This window comes from Saccostrea cucullata, unplaced genomic scaffold (assembly GCF_032062105.1).
Source record: "Saccostrea cucullata isolate Sc308-1 unplaced genomic scaffold, CSIRO_AGI_Scuc_v1 ctg7231, whole genome shotgun sequence".
Classification (NCBI taxonomy): Eukaryota; Metazoa; Mollusca; class Bivalvia; order Ostreida; family Ostreidae; genus Saccostrea; species Saccostrea cuccullata.
In genome coordinates this window covers 12,208-30,989 of record NW_026927742.1, presented here as the reverse complement: position 1 = coordinate 30,989, position 18,782 = coordinate 12,208, and the positions used below count along the sequence as shown (strand labels likewise).

Genomic DNA, 18,782 nt, shown 5'->3' with positions numbered 1-18,782 from the left:
ATTTATTTTAATAAAAGTTCTTTTAGGATAACAATTAATATGAATTCTATAATCATTACGTTGGATCTCCGCCAATCAAGAAACCTTAGAAATTATTCAGCCATATAAAAACGAAATTCTTATGCACAGAAAAATCACATTAAAATGACGATGATGACATTTGTGATTTATGAATATACTACAAGAAAAATTTATATATTTCAAAAGTGTCAGAATCTGGATGATTTGTTTGGACCAGCTTCATACCCCCCGCCCCGCTCTCCTGGATACAGAACATTTGGTAGTAATTTAGATCCACAAGACACATACTAAAATTATTAAATATGTATTTATAGCTCAGCTTTTATAAGCTATCGGCTATTCCCATATCCGGTACTTTATGATTGTCAATGAGTAGTTCTCATGATCCGCAAATATAAATAATTAAAGTCCTTACCAGATGAAAATGAATATTTTAAATATAAATGTCGAAAACCAACTTTTTTATGTGGAGAAAAGGGGAGTTCCGCCTCTCTTTTATTCGCAATTTTAATCGCCACAACCAATGATTTTGATAAGTATTTGTGAAAATGTTTTCTGTCGCAAAATTTCTTGTCGCAGATAGATTGCAAACTGACGAATCGCAAAAAAAAAAAATGACGCGATTTTTTGGTTTACAGTAAACCCCAAAATATTGGAGATCAAATTTTGGAGTGATAATGATAACAATCTTTAAGTTGATTTTTTAATTATGTTACCCAAAGGAAGTTGGGGAACTTTTGTTTTACTCTGTTTCTTACTATTAATATTATTTTTTTTCCTGGGAAAATTTTGTCCATGGGTGACTTGAAAACAACACATCTTACTTAGGTGAAACCCTTTTTGGGATAGTAGGGATATTTGTAGATTTGCAAAAGAAAGGGCATTTTTTGGGGCACGTGCTTGCAAGAGCGCGCACGTGCAACACACAAAATGACCAATATAAATATATCCGTAACTTTTCTATTTATTTAATGAAATGTTTTAAAATTCATTATGTGAGGATATATTGGTAGCATAGACATGGTCAAAAAAGCAAGATCTCACGTGCGTGCACGTGCACTTCGCTCTTATTGACTGAAACAAAGTTCAAATCTTTTTTGTTTTTTTTTATAATTCTTTACAATTTTAAAAATGTAACACTTAAAGGTCTACAGTATGATACATAAAAGCAATCATGAAATATGGCGGCAGGTTGCTGCAATCTGATTGGATGAAACTTTAATTGCCTACAACTTTCTGAGTTCTAAAAAAAAGGGGGAAATTTGAAATGAAAGGGAAAAAAAATTCCCAATTTTTCTACTATAAAATTTAAAACAAGGACATGCATGCTGCAGTGCGTGAGCGAAAAGAAAATGACCAATATATTATAAAAACGATAATATGTATATTTTTATGATTTCTTTTATTGATTCTAAGATTAAAATATGTTAATGATTAAGACAACATGCCATGTTCACCTTGCATGTGAATGTTGCATGTGAATGAACGTGTTGCTGTGCAATGGTTAAATGACATATATTTGATATCACTGTAGCTTTAATAATTTTTATGAAGTCATTTTAATACTAATGCATATTTTAAAGTCTTAAAGGAATTACGCACAAAAAGGGAGGTGTGGGGCGTTTGGGGAACATATGTAATGGTCCCCATTACAATTAACACTAGTCTATGATAATGTACTACAAGTGTTTTTTTTATCAAGAAATTATGCATGTATTCTGTTGTTTGTGTAGGTGTCTCCCTCCAGTAGGAATATCTAGGGTTCCCCGGTGAAGGAGACATATATGCCACCCGCAGTCAACAATCTCCAGACTCTGTTTGAGTTTGCCAAAGCAGCTTCACGTTTAACACACACAAAGTTAAGACAAAATACAAATAATAATTATGATGGTCCAAAGTAGAAAATAGTGTATATTAGGTTCTGTGTGATGTCTGTAAAAAAACAATTGACCATGAAAATCCTTGGTTAAGCAATAACTGAAAAATGTGTAGTTCTAATTAGATTTTTTTCATGGCTTTAAATACAGGAATTAATTCAGTGGAGCCTCATTTTCCGGACGCTTTGGTTCCTAGTCAATTTTTCCGGATATGTGAAGCGTCCGGATACCTGAATCACCAGTTAAACAAGACAATAATATATTTAAATATTTCGTCCCAATGAAAAATCGTCCAGATCTGAAGCATCTGAATATCTGGGGTCCGGATATTGAGAGTCCATTGTATATCGTTTCATTAGGTATCTTATGCTGTAAAATCTTAAATTGACACAAACACATAAAATATATTTGTTAAATCATGTTAAATATAATATAAATTATATATAGAGGAAAGAAAAATAAAATGATATATATTTTGAATAAGGCTATAAACAGATATGAAGATTATGTACACAAAGCCTGACAAGTATTTGTCCACTATTTACACACTGCTGATTACAGATTTAGACTAGTTTGAGATGATATACTTTTTGAAATACACAATCGACATGATTCAATTGTTGGTGTTAATTCCTCTGTCGAAAAATCTTCTCTTATACACCTCTTGTAAGTTGTATTAAATACTCTGTCTATATATATTTAATTTTCTTCACTTTTCCACTGTCACACTCAGCCACAAAGAGGTTGTCTTGGTTCTACACATAAACCCAATGGACCCTGTAGATCACAGTTATCGATGTAATGGAGGAACTGTCCGTCCTGATCTAGGATATGGATACAGTTGTTGTTCTACTCTACTGTAAGGATCTGACTCTGGCTGTCTGTTGTGATACCAAGTGGATCAAATGATCCCTTAGTAGTAAAGGGATGACCAGTGTATATTCAATGGGAGTTTTCCTGCCTGATTAACCACCACTACTGCACGGGCTCCATAGTCAGCCACACAGATATCCAGGTTCCTGTTCTCATTGATGTATTTAATCATGCTTAATTCACTAGATGAATACAGAGGTTTACCATCACTATCAAACTGAATGGTTTGTTTTTCTGTGGAGCCAGAGTAACGAACAACTTTTGATTGTTCTCCGTCATCACTGTTCATGGTAACCAGGAGGTCACCAGAGGAGGTTCTACAGACAAAGTAAGGTTTTCACCCCTGTAGTCTGATCACTTCCTGTATCTGTTTATTCTTCACTATGTTTACAGTTCTTGTATTAGGGTCAGTATAAACTAGATGTCTACTCCTGGTCACAGCTATGTCATATGGCGTCTCTCCTGATTTGGTTTTTATTGAGTTCAGTAGTTTGCCCCCGAGGTTGAAGAGTTTTAAGAATTTGTCATCTCCACGTGTCCAGATTTCATCATCACTGAGACAGGTAACTCTGTATAGTGGCATTAGTACAGTATAGCCAGTGTCTATGGTGGTGATGAGCTCTGGTTCATCAAGCAGTGGTTTGACTGGAGGACAGGATACAGCTTCTGGTGTCTTCATTGTGTAGCCATGTTCTTCTGTTGTAATGGATAATGGTGATATTGAACCAAACAGTTGAGAACATTGATCTTGATTATTATTTCCAGTAAACACAGGAAACTTAATGATCAGTTTGGATGGTAGTTTGCTGAATTTTTCTGATTTTATCTCATAAGATAGTGATCTGGTTACTTCTTTGAATTTTAATATGTCTTCAGTTTCTGATATAGACTCTTTGATTTCATCAACAAGTTTTTATATTATGTAGATGTTGATTAAGGGCATCTCTGTGTCGTTTTCTCATCTTGTTGATTTCTTCCTTGTTTTTCTCTATAACTTTGTTAATTTCTCTGTGCCATTCTTGTCCATGTTTTGTGACCTCTGATGTCAGTTTCTCGTATTTTCTGTCAATTTCGCCTAGCTGGGTTTCTATGTCGATAACAATTTTTTCAACTTTTGAGTAAACAGTTTCTTTCAGTCTTTTTCTTTCCTTTTCAATGCTTTCTTTCTTATAGTTCATTAAGTCTTGTAGACTCTAAAATGGTGTCGCTTATGTTCCCCAGAAATGACACATTTTGGACACACTTGAATGTTGCAATCTTCACAATGCATTTCACAGTTCTCTTCAGAATGGGTTTGACACTGATGGTACACAAGCTTGGATCTTTTTAAATCATAAGGCACCACATCATGCTTCTTCGAGACATCAGAAATATGTTCCCCAACACATCCTTTACACAGGTTAATGGGACACAAGTTACAGTACATTTGTACAACTCTAACTTTGCAGACGTCACATCTAATGATATCCTGGGCACAATATCTGGGGTCCATTATGTCAGTTAGGGTTTCAATCTTACTTATATTTTTTATAACTGAAAATTAAAAGAAAAAGATGCTATGTTATCAAGGTTAATTTTGTACAGAAAAAAGAAAATTGAAAGAAATATGTACATAAATCTTACCCCATAAAACTGTAGCGCACTTCTCAATTGAAGCAACAAATCTGTTTATCTTATCAGCCTTATAGATAAAGAAATGTCAATTGGTCAATGTATCATCGTCTAAACTTACATGTATTTACTCATAAGAGACACTGTTTACTTTTTTTGGTTATGTACACATATAGGTCGATTCTGAATTGATAAAAATGTTCCAATTTTTAGCCAGTTCAATTTCAAACAAAGTTCTAAATATTAAAACAAGATTTAACACACAAACATGACAAATGCCCACTTCTGATGGAAGGCAGGAGGGAGAGAGGGAGGGGGTTAAAATAATTTTCATGAAGTGAAAAATTCATTGTTTAATCCAGACGTCTTGGAGTGTGGATTTTTTTAATGCTGTATTTATATTTTTATTAGGTTAATTTAAAGAATTCCAATACCTAGGTTGATTTAAAGAAGTATCTACTATGTGACTGTACAAGAGAAACTATGAATGTATTTTGTGTTGTAGATTTTTTTTTTCATAAGTTTCTTCCCAATCAATAATATACCTTCATTTTTCCCCTAGAGTGCCCCAGTAGTGTCAACTAGAACTTGAGCAGCAATTACTCCCAGGGTCAAAAGGTCATGCAATGACAGCAGAGGATTTGGAGCGACAGCTTCGTGGGGAGGACCAGAAAGCCCCCCCTCATTCTGACCCCAGACTCAATCACCCACCTCCTGGGTTCCTGCCGGGATCACCAGGCCCCAGAAACCAGACCCCACAGGTTTGTAGGCAGAGGAGAAAAACTAAACTGATTGAATTAAACTCATTAAACTGTTCAGGTACAAAATGATGAAATTATTAGACATTTTTTTTAAACGCATGAGAAATACATTCGCCAGAACAATAGTTTTTTATATATTTAAGTTTATGCTACCAATGATAAGTGTGTTTGACTGTGTATATAGCAAGATACTTTTAGAAGACATCTTGTTTTTCAGCGCATACCACCAGGGTAATGTCCATATCTTCCAATCATGGATGTCAGGCGTGCACCGATGGGGCAGGGACCCTTTTCACCGAGAGGTAGGGACAGTCCTCCTGGAGCCACACCCCCAGGCCCCATCCCACCTCACCTGCTCAACAGTAGGCGTTCCCCTTTTCAGACGGCCCCTACCACCCCCCAAAATCTTAGGTCCTCTCCTGTCATGCTGCTTAAGCTTTCTCCTTTGTCTGCCTCAGGTTTGCTTGTATAGATTATGCTTTATGGCCAATTAGTTTAGTTGTATTTGGATTCAGTAATGGAGAATACTTGCGCTTGAACTACAAATTAAACAGATTGCAATATAGATGATTAGTATTTATCATGTATTTCAGCCTGAATCACCAATAAAATAAGATAATATAACATTTAAAAATTCTGTTCCAATGAAAAATCATCTGGATACTAAAACATCCGGGATATCTGAAGGTTCACTGTATTTGGTTTACTCAAAATTTAATGTGAGTTGATTATCAAGCTGTTGTATAATATAGTGTATGATGTAATGGCATCCTTTGTGTTGTAGACTTATTCCCTGAAGAAGAAAGCTGAGGAGCACCCAAGAGACAACGAATGGAGTGATGGATGAAAAAGACCAGGAACTAAACCTCATCATCCCAGCCATCCCCAAAAAACTAGAGCCAAGCCATACAGACCAGGTACACTGAAAAATCAGGCAGTCTCTCATATCTCAACTGGATTTTAAGATTTATGTTGAGAGAATTAGTTATTTAGAACCTTGCTCGTTTAGGAATACATTCAAATAAAGCTTTTATTTGCTATTTGATAACTTTTGCATAGGCATGGTGTGCTTTTAAAGGTTTTTTTATGCGCTCAGCTCAAAAATTTTGGGGGTACATATTATTTTGTCCTGTCTGACTGTGTCTTTTTGTTGTCAACTTTAACCTTTGCAATAATTCTTGAACATCAAAAATAGAGACTTCATATTACTAAATTAAGCTGTTTAAATGACCCCATGGTCAATGACCTTGTGACCTTGAGTGTGACCTTTATGCTAACAATAGCTTTTTTGAACCTAGGCCATAACTTTTGAAGCATAGGAGATAGAGACTTCATATTTAGTATGACCACTTCACTAATTAAGTTCTTTCACATGGCAAAAAAGTCAATGGCTTTGTGACCTTGACAGTGACTTATATGCAAAAAAAAAGTTTGAACCTTTTTCCATAACTTCTTAACCTTAAGAAATAGAGATTTCATATTTTGTATGCATTTCTACTAATAAAGTTCTATAAAATGTATCAAGGTCAATGAACTTGTGACCTTGACTGTGACTTGTTTTAACTTTGTTGTCAACGGGTGTAGTGTTTCATAGACATATATTTTTTGTACTTTCTTAGCGGGGGGGGTGCAAACAATATTTTAAGTTTTCAAAGTAATATACATGTATTTACATGTAGATGTTTACATGTACAGCTCAGTTTGAGGGGTCGTTAGGTAGACTTACCACCTCCAGTGTTCACAATCCCAGGCAGATCATTGAAGTCAGAAGTGAAAGCAAACACCACACAGAGGACAGCGAACCAAAAAATGTCTCCAAAGAACTGACGAATCAACAGTTACTGATGGAAATAGAAAATGTATGTTCTGATCATGGGAAGGAGTAGTTATTTGTTTTTGAAAAAAATGATTCAACTCTAAATTTCTATTATAACAAGCTTTATTTTTAGCATACATTCTAATTACTGGGTTTAAGGACGTATAAAAGATGCATTAGAAACTAGATGCTGTCATGAAAACAGTAATACCCGCACTAAGGTGTTTGCCTCTAAATACACAATCCTACAGGCGGCTTACCAAGGAAAAAGTCAAAATAATTCATAAATTTCCAGGCACGTAGCATCCTTTTTAAAAGGGGGGGGGGGGGAACCTGAGAAAATTTTTTTTACTAACCTAAAAAAATTAACAAGGAAAAAAAATGAAAGGGGGGGGGGGGGGGGGGGGCCCCCTTTTTTTTTCAAGGCAAAATTACTTTCACTTCCAATTTTTCCCATATTTCCTTGCAATGTATTATGTTTAAAAAGGGGGGGGAAGGGGGCAACCATCTTTTTAATGGACATTTTCTTATAGTACAGGTAATTTTGGGGAAAAAAGGGGGGCTTTCCCCAAGCCCCCCCCCCCCCCCCCGGTTGCTACGTGCCTGTAATTTACATATGTATTCATAAAATTGGGTATGAAATTATCCCTGTGACCTATATCTCAGAACCTTTTATATTTATTTTACATGCTTTATTCATTATATACCAGTTTGAATTCTATTAATAATGTAAATTAGATTTTGATAAATGTTTTGCTCATATTAGGACCTTTTTAAATTTACTAATCCCCCCCCCCTCGACACCACAATCACACAGTACATACTTTTGGGAATAGGCTAGATGGAACAGTTTTGTTAAAACAGTGTTTGTTATGAATCAATTTAAAATTTGTTCTTGACATGTAAATTCTACATCACATCACGTTGCGTCACCCATTATCATATTTTTAGTTTAAACCCCCATTCGGTACACCTCGGCCGATTCCCACTTCATCTGATAAGGTGACGGAATCGACGGCACGGAGGTTTTCCGAATGGAATATCATTATAACATGCTGCAGAATGGTGTGCTTTGGATTAATTCATTTTGTGTTATAATTGGATTTATATTTCATGAAGTTTACAGGACCTATGGAGGTCGGTAAGTACAAGTTTAAGTATAGTGAGGGTAAAATAAACCCAAACGATTAGGTTAAAGTTCAAAAGGGTCAAAGATCATCGCATGCCACACTAGAGGGGTTTCATATTGTGAAGTTATCTCCCCGGGTTCAATGTGACATTCAGTTACTGCCAATACTGGTGCGGATCCAGAATTTTTTTCGGGAGTAGGGGGGGGGTTAACATCTCAGTCAAAATATTCATGCCTAGAATTTCCTGACAAGCAGGAGAAAAAAATCATACACTGAAAACAAATAAAAAAAAAAAAAACCCAATGTTTTCTTAGTTAGGGGGAGGATGTCCAAAATCATTTTTTATTTGCTACAGTATATAGTCTTGTTTAAATAACAAAGGAAATTCCAGGGGGGGTTCCAATCTCCCTACCCACTCCCTATCCCTGAAATAACAATCTATTTTGTGATTCCCAAATTTAAAAATAGTATATTTTTTTCCATTTGACTAATTATGTACATATTTTGTTTTTGTGTTTATATTATGTCTGTATATTTGTCTGCGGGTTAAAACCTTGCCCATAAGTTTTAAGTGGGATGGGCTATACAATTGGCTTCCACATTTTATAGGTTTATTTCTTGTGACAATTAAGACCTTTTTTTTGGGTACCATTAATTTTTACCTCTGATCACTTGACCTAGAATACACATTTTTACAAGAAAAATACCCAACTTTAAACTTGGCCTAAATTTTGATCAGTAGGTGCTAGGGCTTTCATGCTTAACATGTGTATTCATTGTGAACTGTCAACAGGTATAAATATGTTTGCCCTTTTCCCCGTAGAGTTTGAACCATTTAAAAAAATTAACCTTGGCAATTAACTTTTGAAGAGGAAGTACTAGGGATTACTTATTTCACATGTGCATTCCTTGTGACAAGACTTTTTTCTGATACCAACAATTGAACCTTTTGACCTTGACCTTTGAGTTTGACATATATTTGAGAAACTTCAAAAACCCTTTTTTATAGGCTACCAGACAGGGACATCAGTGTTTCACAAACACATCTTGTCTTCATTATTATTTGGTGGTGTCTCCATATGACGGAAAAATTCCAATGAGATATGTATTCACAACAAACAAACAAATTACTAAAGAAAATATAAAACATGAATATGTTGGTCATGCAAACTTGATGAAAAAAACCCCCCCGCTTTTCAAGTACTGCAACCATATTGTAACCCTTTCAAAACACTCATTTGAACTTTTCTGGTTTCCTTGTCATATAACGTCTGTTGTGACATGTTGTCCATCTGTTTGTCTGAAAACTTTTTACATTTTTAACTTTTCTAGAACCACTGGTCCAATTTTACCCATGCCCAAATTTATATAGAAATATGTACATTTGTATGTCAGACTGTTCTTTTTGTCTGAATAAAATTAACCTTGGTTATCACGGTCATATCTACTGAATGGGGGACAAGGCATTCATATTAAACTTTTTGTACTAGTATTTACCTGTGAGAATGGCATGGTTTTTTTTTTTTTTTTTTTTTTTTCATATGACCTAGAAATTTGACCCAAATTTCAAAAAAATTAAATTGTTATAAATTTATCATTTTGAAAGAGAAAAGTTAGGGCATTCATATTATAATGCATGTATATTATTACCTGTGATAAGATCTTTCCAAATGAATCATGACTTTTACTCTGTGACCTTGACCTTGAAGCCTAACCTACTTTTCAAAAATGTTGCATTTGCTTATAACTTTTGATTGAGATGAGATATGACTCTCACATTTGACATTTGTACATTAATTACTCATAAAAATTCAAGATGTTTCCCAGCTTGCAATGTTTTTTTCTTTTTTTAAAGTTAATGTTTTACATAATTTTCAAGATATTTAACTCTCCTAAAAGATAATTAGGCTTCTGAGTAACATTAAGGAGGACTTCAGGAAAGACAGGACTTTTTGCACAAAAAAAAGTAATTTTCCACCCCCATTTGACCTCCCAGGGCAATATCAAAATTCCAAAACCTTGCTGCACATCTACATGACACTACCAACCATCTCCCTAAAGATGATTAAGCTACTGTGTAAAATGTAAGAGGAGTTCAGGCAAGACGGGGCTTTTTTCATAAAAACGTCATTTTTTTACCCCTATTTGACCCCCCGGGGGAAAATCAAAATTCCGAAACCTAACTGCACATCTACATGAAACCACCAACCATCTCCCAAAAGATGATTAGCCTACTGTGTAAAATGTAAGAGGAGTTCAGGGAAGAAAGGGGCCCTTTTTTCATAAAAAAAAGTCATTATTCGACCCCCATTTGACCCCCCAGGGCAAAATCAAAATTCCGAAACCTTACTGCACATCTACATGACACCACCAACCATCTCCCAAAAGATGATTAGCCTACTGTGTAAAATGTAAGAGGAGTTCAGGGAAGCGGGGCTTTTTGCATAAAAACTATTTTTCAACCCCCATTTGACCCCCCGGGGCAAAATCAAAATTCCGAAACCTTACTGCACATCTACATGACACCACCAACCATCTCCCAAAAGATGATTAGCCTACTGTGTAAAATGTAAGAGAAGTTCAGGGAAGACGGGGCTTTTTGCTTATAAAAACGTCATTTTTTGACCCCCATTTGACCCCCCCGGGGGAAAATCAAAATTCCAAAACCTTACTGCACATCTACATGACACCGCCAACCATCTCCCAAAAGATGATTAGCCTACTGTGTAAAATGTAAGGGGGTTGGGGGAAAACGGGGCTTTTTGCATAAAAAAGGGCATTTTTGACCCCCATTTTGCCCCCCGGGGCAATATAAAATTCCGAAACCTTACTGCACATCTACATGACACCACCAACCATCTCCCAAAAGATGATTAGCCTACTGTGTAAAATGTAAGAGGAGTTCAGGGAAGACGGGGCTTTTTGCATAAAAAACGTCATTTTTCACCCCCATTTGACCCCCCGGGGCAAAATCAAAATTCCAAAACCTTACTGCACATCTACATGACACCACCAACCATCTCCCAAAAGATGATTAGCCTACTGTGTAAAATGTAAGAGGAGTTTAAGGAAGAAAAGTGTGACAAGGAGGAGGAGGAGGAAAAACGGACCACATGGAACAACAATATAAACCCAAAACCTTTTTAAAAATGCGGGTATAATTATTGTCTAGTGATTGGGATAAAAACTAGGAAGTGAATGTGACAATGGCACACTCCAGTCACTGTCAATGTGACATTTCTAAAATTCAATGCGCCAAACAGATTTTTAATGTCTACAAACTTACAATTGACTATTTGCTGTTAGAATTTCAGTTGACTTTACTACATTGCAATTGTCAAATTACTGGGAAAATTGACATTAAAACAAAAAATACAAAGTTAGAATATTTATTTTTACAAGTGATAAATTATGTCCTATATCAGAACAAGGTATTTTCTCAAGCGGCATGCTGCATTCCTGACACCAGTTTACATTTGTGCACATTAAATGTCAAAATTAACAGTGCTAGCCAATCAGAAAACACATAACTGTTTGATAAACGGAAATCATAATAACGTTTTGACTGAACGACATTAGGCCTAACTTTTTTTTCAAGCCTAAAATAGCAGCAATCATTAAAACGTTGTGGGAAAGATTACAAGCGTTGGGGAAAACTCAAAGTTAAAAGAGTATTTTATGGCAAGATGGCCAGTGTTTTTAATATTTAAAATTTAATGCGACTATGGCTCAGGGCGTGTGCTTATTCCAATCACTTTTATGCTTATTGTTACAATTTTTTAAATATCTAGATTTCATAAAATGAAAAGAAAATATTAGCTTCATACCAGATGAAGCTAGGTAAATTTAAAGAAGTCTAATTTATTATTTTATTGAATTAAAAATGTCTCATGTTAAAATACTGCTTGATATACTGCGTTTAAAACCAAAAATATTGTATTTTTCAATATTACTGTTTGTCAACAAGTAATAAAAATTGCACAAATATACAATTATGTACATGAATGTGAAATGTGAATTACAGGAAGCCATTATTTGAGGACAGGAAGAACATGTTGACAGATCTGTACAAATACCTGTTGTCTCCGGGGGAAAAATTATCCATTATGTCAATCCGCAAAGGGAGAAAACTAGTGGCCAGGGTCCTTCCACTCCTAGAAAAAGTAAGACGAACAGCAGAAACTAAAAAAAAATTTGGCCATTGGCAGAAAACTTTGCTGAAGCTTTAAGGAAAAAAAAAAACCTGTTTATTGGTTGTTAGTCTGTAATTAGATAAATGCAACAGAACATTTAATTGGTTCCTTTTCAGACTCAGTCAGAAAATCTGGTACAATTACTGCTGAAAAACATGGCTTATCTGATCAAGAAAGATCAAGGGGAAGAGGTCTGTTTGTACTGCTCAATTCAATTATTTTTCATTAAAATCAAAGATAAGCTACAGGATTAGTGTAAATCTTATCTATGCTTTGTTAAATTTTATCTGCAATGTAAGTAAACATACATTGTATATAAAGACAGAATCAAAACTTAAAATTGACCATCAGATTTTTTTTAAAGAGAAAAAACTCTTTTCCAGCAATGTGTGCCAATTTCTAAACATTTTTTCACCTCAAGAATTACAAGTAGTAATTTAATCACAAACAGGGCCTGATGTGTCTACATGATTCTGTTATCCGAGTGATTGACAACTGTGATCTCCAAAACCTTGTCAACTTTGCCACAGAGCTTAAAGAATCGGGACAAAACCAGTCAAAGACAGCTGCAGTAGCCATTCAAAACAAGGTCTGTACAAAAAATCAGTCAAAGATAAATCCTATTCTTTATGTAGCATCCACAAATGATAGAATGTTACTATGCATTTGTGATGCTTCAAGATATAAATCTAGCATTAAGTGGCAATTTTTCATCAGCAGTTGAGAATAACTATTAAATAATGCTGTGTAAACTATAATTAATGCAGTAATTTATGGCATTAAACATTGCAGTTGTTAAACTCACTGATATTTCCATCGAGTGCTGTTTTATCAATAGTGGTTGTTATACAGAACAATATGTGTGCACAATAAAGTACACAACGGTTACATATAGTCAGTACACAAAGTTATATATAGCCAGTACACAAAGGTCACATATAGTCAGTACACAAAGGTCATATATAGTCAGTACACAGAGGTCATATATAGTCAGTAAACAAAGGTCACATATAGTCAGTACACAAAGGTCATATATAGTCAGTACACAGAGGTCATATATAGTAAGTACAAAAAGGTCATATATAGTCAGTACACAAAGGTTATATATAGTCAGTACACAGAGGTCATATAAAGTCGTCAGTACACAAAGGTTATATATAGTCCGTACACAAAGGTCATATATAGTCTGGACACAAAGGTTATATATAGTCAGTACACAGAGGTCATATAAAGTCGTCAGTACACAAAGGTCATATAAAGTCAGTACAGAAAGGTTATATATAGTCAGTACACAGTAATTTTACAGAAATCTTCATGAATATCACAAAATAATCTGGCTCAAAATTCAGTAGATGTATTGATAAAAGCTCAGCAGTAAAATTGTTTATAAATGAGGACTTTGTACTACAGTCTCATCATAAAATTTATTCCTGTATAAACAGTTCAGTATGTTAAAGCCCGGTTCTGGGGTATAAATAGCAGCCAATCAGGAAAATGGTGGCAATTTCAATTTTCTTGCCACTCTTCACTTCAGGGGATATTTTTTTGAATTCATACTTATAGCACCAATTACCATTTTGAGATAGTTGTTGTGTAAATAAAGTTTACTATTCTGCATAAGAAAATGCATAGAATATATTTCAAATGTTTCTAAAAAGGGAGAATTTATCAATTGAAATTCTGAAGTGACAATGATTTTCAAAATCTGCCTGTTTTGATTGACAGCTAGCAAAGCTCTGTTTGTATTTACACCGGAAGCTCTAATCTCTATGGACGCATTCAAAATGGCTTCTTATTATATGATTATGCCTAATTCTCTTACCTCAGCAAAGAGAAAGAAAAGTCCATTAATTCCTTTTATTTGATGAAGAGATAAAACACACTTTATGTAAACAAGAACAGATAAAAGTGCATCCTGCTGTTTCAGGCTGTTATTAACTGACCGCTGTTCACAGCGCAGAGTAAAAGTAATTAGCACATAAGCACTCCAGTCAACAGATAAGACTTGTATAGTATATGAAGCTGCAAACAAATGTAATTCTCACAAAAACATAAATTTCATTAATTCGTGTATTTAAACTGTTAAACATGACATTCATTGCCATCGGTGTCCCATGTATGGAATATCCTTTGGGTTGGGATACCAAAATCTGACAAGATCAACAACACATTCTGGTAAAATGTCCCTACGATGGCTTGCAACATTTTTCAATCAAGGGTCTGACTGCAGCCAGATAAGTTTCTTTCTTTGTATCGGGCATCAAGAAAAACACATCTGTGAAAGAGCATTGTCCAAAAAAACTTATACTTTTGCTTCCGGAAGGAGCTGTTTATTCTGTCCGGTAACACTGCTTCAGAAGGCCACCACATCTTGTGTGTTTTTCTCATCTGTTATGCAGGGTTTGCAAAAACACTGTTGACATTCATCACAGATTTGTATTCTGTGGGATACGGAATGTCCTCTCAAAGTCTTCATCACTGGTCTTTTGATTTCAATAGTATCCCCTTCGCATAACATTTCATCTAATTCCCATTCATTAAAATTTATAAACCGAATAATTGTTTCCCTTTGTTCAGGATTCACTCTCAAAGAAATTACACTTGTGTCCTCATTTTCATCTATTTTGCTATAAGAACGATGACTGGAATTGGAGGGAAAGTTTAAGGGCACGGGGCACCAAAGGAGGTTTATAAACATGTTGTTGTCTATTTGGTCACTTTTGTAAAAATTTAAACTTTATTATTTTTTGGCATCAAAATTGTTATAAAATAGATACACTGACAATCTATAAAATATAATAATAATATCTGGGGGTTTTTGTGCATCATATTCTTTGACCCCTGAGGGCCCATCATGGGAGGTGTGCTGAATAATAGATTTATTGACATTTGGCGGGATGCAGGGAGTTCCTCCCCACTGTGAAAATATTTCAGCTTTACATGTTACATTGTAACTGGTCTATTCCATTTGATAATAGACAAAGGGTAAATTCAGATTATAAATATTTAATTGCATAAATACACATAATTTCAAACGCAAGAGGTGAGACTTGATTTTGCAATTCTAATATCAGTTTCATCATGAGGAGCAAACTTTGAACCATATTTGCCAGTCATCTATTAATTCTATTGAAAATGAGAAATATGACTGTATCCTGTTACATCACAAAAAATAGTGGCCTAGTCCGTAATAGGAAACACACAAAACTGCAAGTAACATTTAATACAGTATTACAAGAAGATAAGCAAGTAAACATTGAAAAGAATATAGAAAGTCAAATAATAGTCATAAGAAGTGAAGAAAATGGCAGAAACCAAGCGAAAACGGCCTGCCAATTTCAAGTTTGAGATGCCAATTACTGAAGGAAAAACGCAAGAAATAATGCAAAGTCTTCAGAAAGTAAGGAAAGATTTGGTTAGTAGGTTAGGGAGACCTGTCAACAACACTGACATAATGGAATCATTGCTGGATGCCTCGAGAAAATCCCTAGAAATGAGTAAAAGTGATGATTTCAAATCACCGGGAACTTATACCAAAGTTAAGAAGAGTCAAGTGAAGCAGGACTTTTTTGTAACATCAATGCAATCTATCAAAAAACTGATGGATATTTCAGCAACCCATGGAAAGTACTGCAGAGGAATTCTAGAAATCAAAAAAGTCACTAAGAGAAGTCATGTGCATTCGTTAAAATTAAAATGTACCCGGGGCGACAGAGAAAAACATTCCTATATTTGGCATCTTCGCCATACTTACCCAACGGGAAATACCTTGTTAACGAAAGAATCAACCATGCATTTCTATGCAGCGGAATGTTACCTTCTCATTATTCCCGATTCTGTAATGCTGCAGGTCTTGGAATTCTTTCCGTAGAGAGAAACGAGATACATTTTTCAAAATGTATAAACAATTTGTAAAAGAAGAATATGAGGATTGGTGCACTACTGCTATTTTAGAAGAAGTTGGATTATATGAAAACCTGCATGGAATCGACATAATAACTGATGCCCGCCATGGATGGAGAAAAAATTCACAAGATACCAGTGTTGTTGCTATTGGGGAAAGATCCCATAAAGTACTGGATTGTGCCCATGTCTCGAAAGCAGAAGAACCTGTTTCCCAAAGACATGGGATAGTCGGAACAAGGAAAATTGATGAAGATTTTGACAATAGAGACATTTCTGTGAATGTACATACCCACGACAGGAATATGGCCATCAACAAATTTGTAAGGGAAAGGGAACATGGATTTACATGCAATCAAAACGATCTTTGGCATGGCATCAAGAGTGTTAAAAAAGCCTTGACTGATATATCAAAAGGACCAAGATATAACCCAGATAGCAGGTTGTTATTGGTCCTTTGTTGTGCCAACGATGCTCCTTATACTGGGCCACCGTTTGCATTCAACATTGGGCCATCGGTAATTTGCTCATCGGCCCTTCATCAAACCAACTTGTTGGCTTATTGTTGGGCCAATGTAACAGTTAATATTGGGCCACTGTTGGGCCAATGTATTCTTTCAATATTGGGCAAACGTCATTTTTGTACAATTGGGCCATTCTAAGCAATTAATGTTTGGCCAACGGTAATTCCTCATCGGCCCTTCATCAAACCAACTTGTTGGCTTATTGTTGGGCCAATGTTACTGTTAATATTGGGCCGCTATTGGGCCAATGTATTTTTTCAATGTTGGGCAAACGTCATTTTTGTACAGTTGGGCCATTGTAAGCAATGAATGTTGGGCCAACGGAAATTTGCTCATCGGCCCTCAATCAGACCAACTTGTTGGCTTATTGTTGGACCAACGAACGGATATTATTAAGCCATTGTTGGGCCACTTACTTTTTCAATATTAGGAAAACATCATTTTTGGGCCAACGTTAGTTTAATTTATTGGCTCTCCATCATGACAACTCATTTGCTCTTCACTGGTTGGCTATTTGTCCTCAAAATTCACAAACAAATATATTAATATACACAATAAGGTTATACATGTACTAGTTTTGTAGTACAGTTTAATGGTAAAAGCCCTTTAATACTATCTATATATGCTATATATGCTAGATTAATAGTTTAATACATATTCTCAATATCTCATAGAATTGCCATCAACAAGTATTGCATTGTCAGTAGCTCTACATTAATTAAAAAACTGAGGAAAAAGAAATCAAAATATAAAATTAAATTATAACATACTTTGATTTTATTGCTCAGTGCATGAAGAAAACATTAATAAGGAACTAACAGTTGATGCTCACTTCAAGCGATACATGTAGGATAACATGACTGTATACTCCCTCTCCGATGTAAATTTATGCACAAGTTCAGTATATTACAGGTATCAATAAGCATGTCTAACAAATAAACAAAGCCCTCCTGTTCTTAAAATAATACTAAAAATGTCCCGTCATTTTGTTTACTTATATAAAAAATGTTTCTGGCATCTGCATCGTGTTTGTAACCAACAAACAGACACAGAAGAGGGTAGAACTACAGGTATGTCACACTCTACATGCTATATTACAGAAAAAAAGTTAGGCACTGCCACTTCCTATCTGATTCCTCTCCTAAGTCTCCTCTTTCTCTCCCAAGTCTCCTCCTCCTCCTTCTTTTCTTCTCTGCCCATTTCTTCCTCCCCATCCCTGTCCTTGGTATACCTTAGCCATTCTTTGATTGTGTTCTCAATGTCTTTTTAGAATCTCCTGTAGCACTAAAATTGTAGTATTTGGTACTTAGTACATTTGTTACTTTTCTCAGTAAAGGGTAAACATACGATTAAATTTACAAGCATATCACTATATGTTTAAGCTGTCAATTAAGGAATAACCATCTATTTTGTTTCATAGTGTGATTAAGTGATTAGCTTACATTTCTCCGCTAAGCCTTGATCATCATCATCACAACGATTTTGATTCAATGTTTCCCCATATAAAATACATGTATTGAAAATTTGTCGTTACACTGAACAAATTTGAAATGAAAGAACCCAATTTATGTTTAGTACTAAATAAATTTTGTTTTAACTTCAACAAGTTCAACATTTTCAAAATGTTTGATCATGTACTCGACGTTAAGTGTATATAAGTAAATTAAGTGGTAGACTTCGGAAATGTTTTCTACTAGACACAAATTTCAATCTAAATAAGAGGCAAATTATTTATTGTTTTAACTGTATCAAAACACATTTGTTATTCAATACTTTCATTTATTTTTCTTGTATAGAAACAAAAAATTTAATCACTGATAATTTATTTTGTTTTGATAAATTATAAGAATTTTAAATTTATTTTAGCTAGCTTGTATTTTCAAGTAGTATTTGTTGTAGATTTATTTCTGATTGTAAAGCCGATCAGATTTGTTAATATACAAATTTATTACAATTAAATATTTATACACATTGGGCCAATGTTGGTCCAATATATGGGGCCAACATTGGGCCAAGTAGCAAAATGACACTGGGCCAACGTCATTTGCCAATATCGGCCCAATATTCTTGTTG

At 34.9% G+C, this 18,782-nt stretch overlaps 2 pseudogenes; one reads left to right on the top strand and one right to left on the bottom strand.

Annotated features, from left to right (window-relative positions):
* Positions 1-144: 144 nt before the first annotated feature.
* LOC134275423 (protein PAT1 homolog 1-like) lies at positions 145-13,006 on the top strand (annotated as a pseudogene).
* Positions 2,588-4,263, bottom strand: LOC134275424 (uncharacterized; annotated as a pseudogene).
* Positions 13,007-18,782: the final 5,776 nt, after the last annotated feature.